Source organism: Tauraco erythrolophus, chromosome 26, assembly GCF_009769465.1.
Source record: "Tauraco erythrolophus isolate bTauEry1 chromosome 26, bTauEry1.pri, whole genome shotgun sequence".
In the NCBI taxonomy this organism is placed as follows: Eukaryota; Metazoa; Chordata; class Aves; order Musophagiformes; family Musophagidae; genus Tauraco; species Tauraco erythrolophus.
The window spans coordinates 6789156-6798342 of NC_141490.1; positions in this window are offsets into that span (position 1 = coordinate 6789156).

Here is a 9187-nt window from a genome sequence, read left to right on the forward strand (position 1 = left end):
CTGTGCTGTTTCCCAGCTGCCTTCCTCCACCCCCTCCTTCTCCCTCCCACCCCCTTCCCCCCTCCCAGCATCCCAAACCCACCATCTCCCACCACCCCTCGTGCCCAGGGACATCCCCGCTCCCCAACCTGACCCCATCTCCTCCCGCTCCAGCTCTGGCCCCGTGGAAAAGGCCCCGTGGGAACGTTGCCAGATACATTTTATGTTTCTTCCCACCCCCATCCCACTCTCTCCTGCAAAAATCCCGGCCGTGGCTTTGTGCCCGTGATGGCATCACTGCCACCACACCAGGGGCTCCGCTCGAGGGGGGTGAACCCTTTGCTAAATGGGCTCCAGGAACCAGGCAGGGGCCGTTGGCAGCGGGAGAGGCGTTTGCTGCCCGTCGGAAAGGGCAGGAGCGGGTGGTTTAGGAGACAGAAGCTGCGACTCGCTGAGCTATTCAGACCTTTGGCCTCTTTCACTCTCCGTGCCTCAGTTTCCCCAAGTGCAAATCTGCTTCCCAAGCATTCCCTGCCTGGCTTAGCGGGACCACACGAGTGCCAAGGGTCCCTGTTTGGGAGCAGGATGGGATGGCTGCTCCTGCCAGCCCCACCACTGCTGTGTGGTTTTGCCAAACCCTTTTTCCACTTACCCGTGTACCCGGCCAGAACAAACCCCATGCTGCAGAATAAACCCATGCCCGTGCCTCTGGCAGCTTTTCCCCATCTCTACCCGGAATATCTGGCATGCAGGTGGGATGGGGGCAGCTGAGGGTGTTATCTGAGGTTTCCCTGGGGCCACGGAGCCCAAACCCCAGTGGCTGGGACCCTCTGCACGGGGCTGCAGGGCATCACCGGGGGCTCGTTTTTCATCTCGAAGACACCAAAAAAAATTAAACTAAAATCGGAAGCGGGGGAAATATCACCTTTGGCACAAAACTGGCACAACTTTGGTTCAGCTTTTCCCCCCTCTGTGAGAACCAGCCCCCAGCCCAGCTGCCTGCCACGGGCTGATATACATCTTTATTTTTTTCCCTTTCTGGGGTCGTGGCGATGCTCCCGTGAGGTCCCACGTGGCGGCTTTCGCGGCGGATCCGATTCCCGCTGCTAAAAATGGGAGCTGGGGGCTTCGTGCCAGCAAAGGGAAGGGCAGAAAGAAGGGGAAAGAAACACAAAATAGATAAATAAAGGGAAATGAGTGGATCTGAGGAGCTGCTGGCTGCTGTGGATATTAATAGAGGGGGTGATCTTAAACGGTGGGATTTTGCCAGGAGAAAACCCCTTTGCTGGCGCGACGCGATGGATCGGCGCCGATTCCTGCCCCGATTTCTGCCCTGAAGTGTAAATCTCAAACCTCCAGCCCGTTTCCCAGTGGAATTTGGAAACCTCTCTCGCTGCTGACCTATTTAAAGGCAGCGCCAAGCCCTTCGGCTGGGATGTGCCAGGGGGTTCAGATCCCACGCTGTCAAATCCCTTCTGGTTTCTGCGGGATGCCAGCAGCTCCCGCCGGGATTTCAGCTCACCCAGCACCTACTCGAGCTCCTCTGGGACCCCCAGCACCCATGGGTGCCTTTGCAAAGGGCATCTGTGGGTGCTCTGTGCTGGCTGGGTGATTCCAAGCGGTTTCGGCATCCAAGGAAGCGCGACCCAAGTGATAATCTCAGATGTTACAGAAATTATGATTTTTTTCTTGGAAGATTTTGCTCGTGGCTTTGCTGTACAAGATTTTGATAGGTGCTGCCAGGTTTTGGTAGCATCTACCCTAAATTTTAACGTTCATTCATCCTTGTCCAAAGTAAGATAAGGATAAAAACCAAAGACAGGTGGTGGGTCTAATGGCTCTGCCAATATATTAATCTGATTTTGGGGTGAATAAGGGGAGAATATGATCTAGGAGCAGCGAGGTGTGACAGCTTTTGAGCTCCGGCAGCACCAATATTTACAGCTGGAGTGGGGGAAGCTGCAAAATTGGCCTCAATTCAGGGCAGAGCAAGGAAAAAGGTTGGAATGAGGCTCTGGGAACTTCATTTCTTTCCCTACGGGTAGGAAAGGGCTTATCCGGCTCCCTCCCTCTGCAGGGAAGAGAAATTTGGCAGCAGAGGGCTGAGGGATCGGGAGGGAAAAACCAGGGGATGAACAAATTGAAAGTGGAAATGAGGAAGATGTGTGCAGCGACGTGGTTCGTTCACCGCTGGAAGGGCTCGCTCATGGCTGCTGAGGCTTACACAGAGCCTGGGGGGTTGGTTTTGCTTCTTCTCCCACCCAATATTTTCACCAGCTCAAAGAAATGCATCCATGTCTTGTAGCAGAGGGCACAGCAGGTCCTTGCGGAGATCCCATCTCCTGGGATTTTCATAGGATCATAGAACCACAGAATGGTTTGGGTTGGAAGAGACCTTCAAGATCATCTAGTTCCAACCCCCCTGCCATGGGCAGGGACACCCTCCGCTACACCAGGTTGCCCAAAGCCTCATCCAACCTGGCCTTGAACACTTCCAGGGATGCGGCAGCCACAGCTACTCTGGGCAACCTCTTCCAGTACCTCACCACCCTCAGTGTAAAAAATTTCTTCCTTATACCTAAGGAATCATACGAGTTTTAGGAGAGTTTTCACAACCAAATCTTATTTTGAGCTGGAAATGTGCCCCGGCGCCAACGGGAAGCCCATCCCTGGCTAACCTTGACCTTGCGATGTCATAGCAATAACAAAAGAGGATTTTTGCATCTTTTCCTTCCCAACCACCCTCGGCTGCAACGACCCAACACAAAGCTGGTGCCCATCCCTGAAACATCACAACCTGATGTCTTCGCCTGGTCACGGTGAGTCAGCAGCAACCTCAAGACCGGCGAGACCGTGCCAACTGCTTGCTCACTCGTCAACGAAGAGGAAAAAAAAAAAAACCAAGATGAGCCCAAAAACTCAACGAAAAGCCATTCAAAGTCTTCTCAGGAGGAGCCACCCAGTGCACACACGCCGCGTTGGCAGGAAAACGCGATGCAGTTTCCGTACGAGCGTTCCTGACGGCAGCCTGGGGATCTGCGCAATCCTAAAATTAGCAGCAAGGAATGTGCAATTCCTACCGGGATGGCTTATGGAAATGATAAACAGAACCAGAACAAATAAAGTTTTATGGGTGGATTTAGAAATCTCGGCGGCAGCTGGAGCGGTCGATTCCCCCGCCGTGAGCATCGGGATTGTAGGAGAGGGGAGGGGGGAAAATGGAGCGCAGGCTGCTTCCAGAAGTTGCACATTTTAGCTAAATTAGTTTAATAAACAATTTGGTTTGTGATTCAAACTTGCTTAACCACGCAAGCAAAACTGATACACATCAGCCGTAGGCTGGTATGCATTCTCGGGTTTGCACGGATCTGCGAGCCGGTCCTCACTCCTCGTGTGCACGCGTGGACGTGACCCATCACGGGTAAGGACTGGATTAGTTTGGGAAAGTGGATAAAAGAAGGATTTGAAGAATTTAACCCCAAATCTTCCCTTGAGCTTGACCAAAATGAGATGGCACAGGAGGAGCACCAGCACAGGGCAGGTGATGGTCCTCCAGCCTGGCATGGCATGAGGACCTGCATCCTTTTCTCTTTGCTGAGAACATCCCCCTTGTACCCGGACAGTCTTTCAGGCTCGTTGACAATTTTCTCAGACATTCTTTTGAAGCTGTGGAGATCCTCGTTTTGGGTTGCCTTAGCTACAGAAATCAACACAGAAGTTTCTGGTGGTGGAAAAAAAATGACTTGTGGTTTTCGACTGACCAACTTCTGTGCACTCAGCTTCCAGATGCTTCGAAGAGGACAGCTTTTCAGAGAACGCTGACGATGTCATCTGGGAAAAGTAGGGTTGTTCAAAGCTGTTCAAAGTGAGGTCCCAAAATTCAGGGCACGATAGTAGGAGTAGGAGCTGATGGAGCTACGGAGAGGGGGGTCTAGGCTTAGCAATGTGCATGAAGGTGCAAAAGGGAAAAGTGCTGGTGCCTTCCCATGTGCACTTCTCTTGAATGATGAAGGTGGTCTGCAAGGGTTGATTTGTTCAAAAAGCACCTAGTAGATATCATTCACATCATAGCAGATATTAGAAGTGCTGACAAATGGAGCTCAGTTCTTACCTTCTCTGTTTTCCTCCCAAAACACTGACAGTCGTTGGAGAACTACCCAGACTCAGTTGCCCATTTGCTTTTCTTGTCATGCTCTGGTGGCATGGAGACCTCCAAGCCACGCACATCCATATTTCTGCTGGACAAACCCTCTCTGTGAGCTTCATCTCACCTAACTGAAGTCACCAAAACTGCTGATGTGGTCCCTGACTTGTTCTTGAAGCCCCAACACAAGGATGTGATGGACAGTAAAAGCAAAGTCTTGGGGGACTTCAGCTCTGCATATCCTGGTGAGAAGTCCCATGGTGTCCTCCTGCGGATGAAATCCCAGCCACCAGCAGATGTGGTTTTGGGACCATCGCTTGGAAAACCAGCCAGGGAGGAGGCCAATAGATCTCCTTTGGGAAAAGCAAAGCCTGTAGCAGAAAAGCTGGTGGTAAATGAATGAGAGTCCAGCAAAGGAACTCGGAGCTGTGAAGATCTCAGCCCGCTAGCGGGGCTGCCTAACCTAAACCAGATTTGTGTAGGAAATAACTCCAGGACATTTCCACCGCAAACTATGCACTGCTGCTGCTTGGATAAGTCTGTACGCTGTCATCCCAGTCTATTTTTTCCCCATCTTCCCTTCCAAGCATTGTTCCAAGCCCGAAGACACTGCCGCAGCCGGCTGGGTGCCCTGGGAAATAACTTTCCCACCACTTTCTCTCTCCCCATGAAGGACACGGAGGGAAGCAGACAAGAGGTCTCGCCGAAGTCAGCGGGAAGTATGTGGTTGTGTGTGTGTGTGTTATTATTTAGGAGGAGGCGATGGAAGATCTTCATCCCCATCACCAGCGGAGCAAAGCTGGGGCTGAGTTGGTTGCTCTGACTCCAGGCAGGAGAGCATGGGGTGGGCTGGGAAGCAAGAAGCCTGGCTTGAAAGTGGGGATGGAGAAGACAATATCCATCTGCTTTCCAGGAATGGAGGATGAACACAAGGGACCATGACCTCAAACAGAGTTGAACGGGCCAACGCAGCCTCAGCTTGGTCTCCTCTTCCGCGCCGGATGCTCAGAGGAGCGGGACACGTTTGCCCCGCAGCCCCACGGCTCTGCCAGCTCCTTGGTTGCTTGAATTGCTGAATGAAAGGAAAGCCTGCAAAGGGCATAACTCGCATTCCTGGAAAAGGCAACAATCCCTCAAGACAATTTTCTAGGTGAAGAATGGGATTTCTGATAAATTGGTAGTTTTTTTAAAGAGATGTCTGCTTTCCATGGAAATTCTGGGATTGACATTACAAAAGAGGAGAAGGAATCAAAACAGACTTGTACAGAAATACTGCGTGGGCAGAGTTTGACTTTCAGTTGAAAAATAACAATTTTCTGGGGGTGTGGAGGAATCAAATTAAATCAAAACATGTTTTGACCAGTTCTCAAAAAAAAATCCCAGTATCTTCCTCTCCCAAAGGCTCCCAGATACTGGATTCTGTAACCCAAGTAGCTTTCCCAGCATGGCACAGGGGTTCACTCTTCCATCCTTTCCACATCTTGTAGCCTTTTCTTGCCTACAAAAGCAAGCCTTGATCTAGCTTTGAGAACCATAACCCTCCAATAAGATGTCTTCAAAAGCTTAGAAATTGCTGACCATGGGCAGATATAAAGAGTTGTATCTTCTGAGATGGAGCTGACAATGCAACATCGATAAGATTGAGGTGAGAGAGAAGTTACCTATCACCGGTGGCAGAGGGATAAGCAGGTAAAGCATTTAAATGTTGACTGTGAAAGTAAGTCAGATGTGATTTGGTTGCTGACACCTCCCCCAGGTCTGTGAGCAACGTTGTGCCAATATTTTGGGTGGCAGAAATCTCTATCTCCAAAGAGAGCCCAGCTCTGATGACTAAAGGTTTTGAAAAGAGCAGGACATAGGGGCAAAAATGGAAAATATTCAGAAAAAAGTCACAGTTGATGGGATTTCTAAAGTCTTTGCAACCCAGTGCAGTGGCAGAGGGAGGTCAGTGCTGATGGCAGGAGTTTTTGGTGACCATCCAAGGCTTTGGAAGCAACCGAGAGGAATGGTTAACTCCATCTGTCTGGACAGAGACAGGTGGCCCAACCAACCTGGTGAGATCTTGCTGGTGCATGGTAGTACCACCGTTGCACCTCGAATAATCCATGCACCTCTGAGACCACCTTGTTTTTCTCCTGTGAGCATGGATTCCCAATGGGCATTGTTCCCAGGAGATGGGCAGCCTCATGGAGTCTCAAGGCACTTGGGGTTTTTCCCCCCATAGGTCCAGGCTGGCTGGTGCAAAGGTAGGAGGAATTAACTCTCCAAGCAGCTATTGGACCCTCAACAGCAGCTGCCTTGGCCTGAAGCCCAGGAAAGGATTTATGCCATTAAGAGCAAAAGGATAAACTCCACCTCTGCGTCGCTGACAGCTGAAGCTACCTGGAAGAGGAAATGTCATTTTTTTAATGCAGCGTTATTTGGACATCTGTTGGAGAAGGAGTTTGGAGAGTCTGGGCATTTCCTCTCGGGGCTAATCCAATTAACCCAGCGTGGGGAAAGCTTCATGAGGACAACTGGGATCGTCATGGTGCTGGGACCGTGAGTCCGTTTGAGCAAAGGGAATGGGGATTTTAGTCCTCCCAGGGGACATGTGGCTTCATCTCTGAAGATCAACTGCAGGAGCATGCGGGCTTGTGACCCTGAGCTTGGTGTGCAAGGACTGGACAGTGTTGCTTTCATCCCATGAAGATCTTCCCAGCTTTCCTGGTTCCTCCTAAAATGCCTCTATCATCTAGGATTTGGGAGTAGCCAGCTCCGGTCTTTGCAATTTGAACTAAGTTAAGCAAATAAAAATATAAGAAATAAAATAAAATTGAATTTAGTGATCCTTTTGGTAGAGAAGGGATTGGAGTTAACTGAAAATTGCTGGAGGTGAAGAAGATGCTGGTCCTGGAGGTGGCTTTCTGGATGTCCCCAGGACTTTATCGACAGCCCATGGGACTGAGGGTCCCCAGAACACTCTCTACCCTTCTTCATGCAACATCGGGGATGAAACCGGAGAGGACAGTCTCTGCCTAAAGGCACCGCTGCAGAATTGGGGCATCTCCTAGGAAAAAGGAGGATTGCCCATTCCTCCTGGTATTGCACCACTGGGCTTCCCGTGGAAGAAACCAGGAAAGGAATACAAAGAAATCCTCGACAGAGAACAGGGAAAGCGGGGGGGTCCCCAGCAGCCGCCAGGACTCGGGGTGTCCTGGTCACCACCCTGCTCCCACCCTCCCGGGGAGCCGACTTCAAAACGCCGGCCGGTAACGTGAACTTGGTTGCCCAGTAGGAATGAAGGGTTTTACCACAGCTGGTACCAAAAACTCCCCGAGCAGCGTGTAAGCCCTGGGAGTCTAAACACGTTCCCTGGCATTAATCACGGGTAATGGAAACCAGAGCTGGCTCTTGGCCTCGCTGAGTCAATGCAACCCTTGACAACGCGTTGGGAAATACGCACGCAGGCTGAGAACGGGGCATGAAAGAAATTCCAGGCAGGGCTTTTTTTTTTTTTTTGAAGTGGAATTTTGAAATTGGAAAAACATAAAGGGAATAGAAATAGAAACAACAGCAGCAGAAACCTCAGCGATCTGCTGAGCCTGAACCTCCCTTTTCTACCTCCCTCCTCTACCTCCCTCCTCTACCTCCCTCCTCTACCTCCCTGACTGTCTCTTCCCACTCCCTACACAAAGTTTAGCTGGGCTGGGGGAGCAGGTAGGACCTTGGGGCAGAGAAAAGTCTCCTGTGGTCCTGTTGGCGGGTGGTTTCATGGCACCCTGGAGCAAAGGTTAGCGAGGTGGCATCAGAGCCACATCATTCTGTGAGACCTTTGTGAGTCCCACTGCGATTTCAGGTGCTACTACTTGGTGTTAAAGCATAATTGGATCAAGAACAGCCCTGAGGAGAAGGACTTAGGGGTGTTGGGTGATGAGAAGCTCACCATGAGCCAGCAATGTGCGCTGGCAGCCCAGAAAGCCAACCGGGTCCTGGGCTGCATCCAAAGCAGCGTGGGCCGCAGGGCGATGGAGGAGATTCTGCCCCTCTGCTCTGCCCTCATGAGAACCTCTGCAGTTCCGCATTCAGCTTGGGGTCCCCAACACAAGAAGGACATGGAGCTGCTGGAGACGGTCCAGAGGAGGCCACAAAGATGATGTGAGGGCTGGAACACCTCTGCTATGGAGACAGGCTGAGAGAGTTGGGGCTGTTCAGCCTGGAGAAGAGAAGGCTCTGGGGAGACCTTCCAGCACCTTCCAGTACCTAAAGGGGCTCCATGAAAGCTGGAGAGGGGCTTTGGACAAGGGTGTGCAGTGACAGGACAAGGGGCAATGGCTTTAAACTAGAAGAGGGGAGATTTCGATTAGATCTAAGGCAGAGATTTTTTGTACTGAGGGTGGTGAGGCACTGGAACAGGTTGCCCAGCGAAGCTGTGGCTGCCCCATCCCTGGAAGTGTTCAAGGCCAGGTTGGATGAGGCTTTGAGCAACCTGGTGTAGTGGAGGGTGTCCCTGCCCATGGCAGAGGGGTTGAAACTAGATGGTCTTTGAGGTCCCTTCCAACCCAAACCATTCTATGATTCTATCTCATCCCATGCATTTCATCATGAGAAGCAGAGGTATCACCCAGGGCATCGGGTCTAAATCCTTGCTCCTAACCCTTCTCCATCCCTGGGCATCTCTTGTTTGGATCTTTCCCCCTTCTCCAGCTGTGTTAGATGCGATGAGCTCAACAAAAGCTCTTTGGGAGACTAATTGCAGTTGCAGGAACCGTGCAAGCACTTAGGAGAGATGGACTCTCGAAAATCTTAATGAGGCTTCATGGAAATGGCAGCTAAATGATCTCCCCTCCCTAGTGTTTAGGAAGTGATTGATAGAGGCTCCTGACGAGGAGATAAATCTCTGCAGGACTTTATCAGATGGTGTCAAAAAGCGAAAGGATTATTTTCGAGTCGGTCTCCGTAACCGTCTGGAGTCTCTGAGATGTTCTGGAGCCACAAGGCTCCGTGTCCATACAAATAAAATTGCAATCAGGAGAAAAAAACCACCCACCCCAGACCCCCTGAACAACTGCCCTCCCTGGCTGC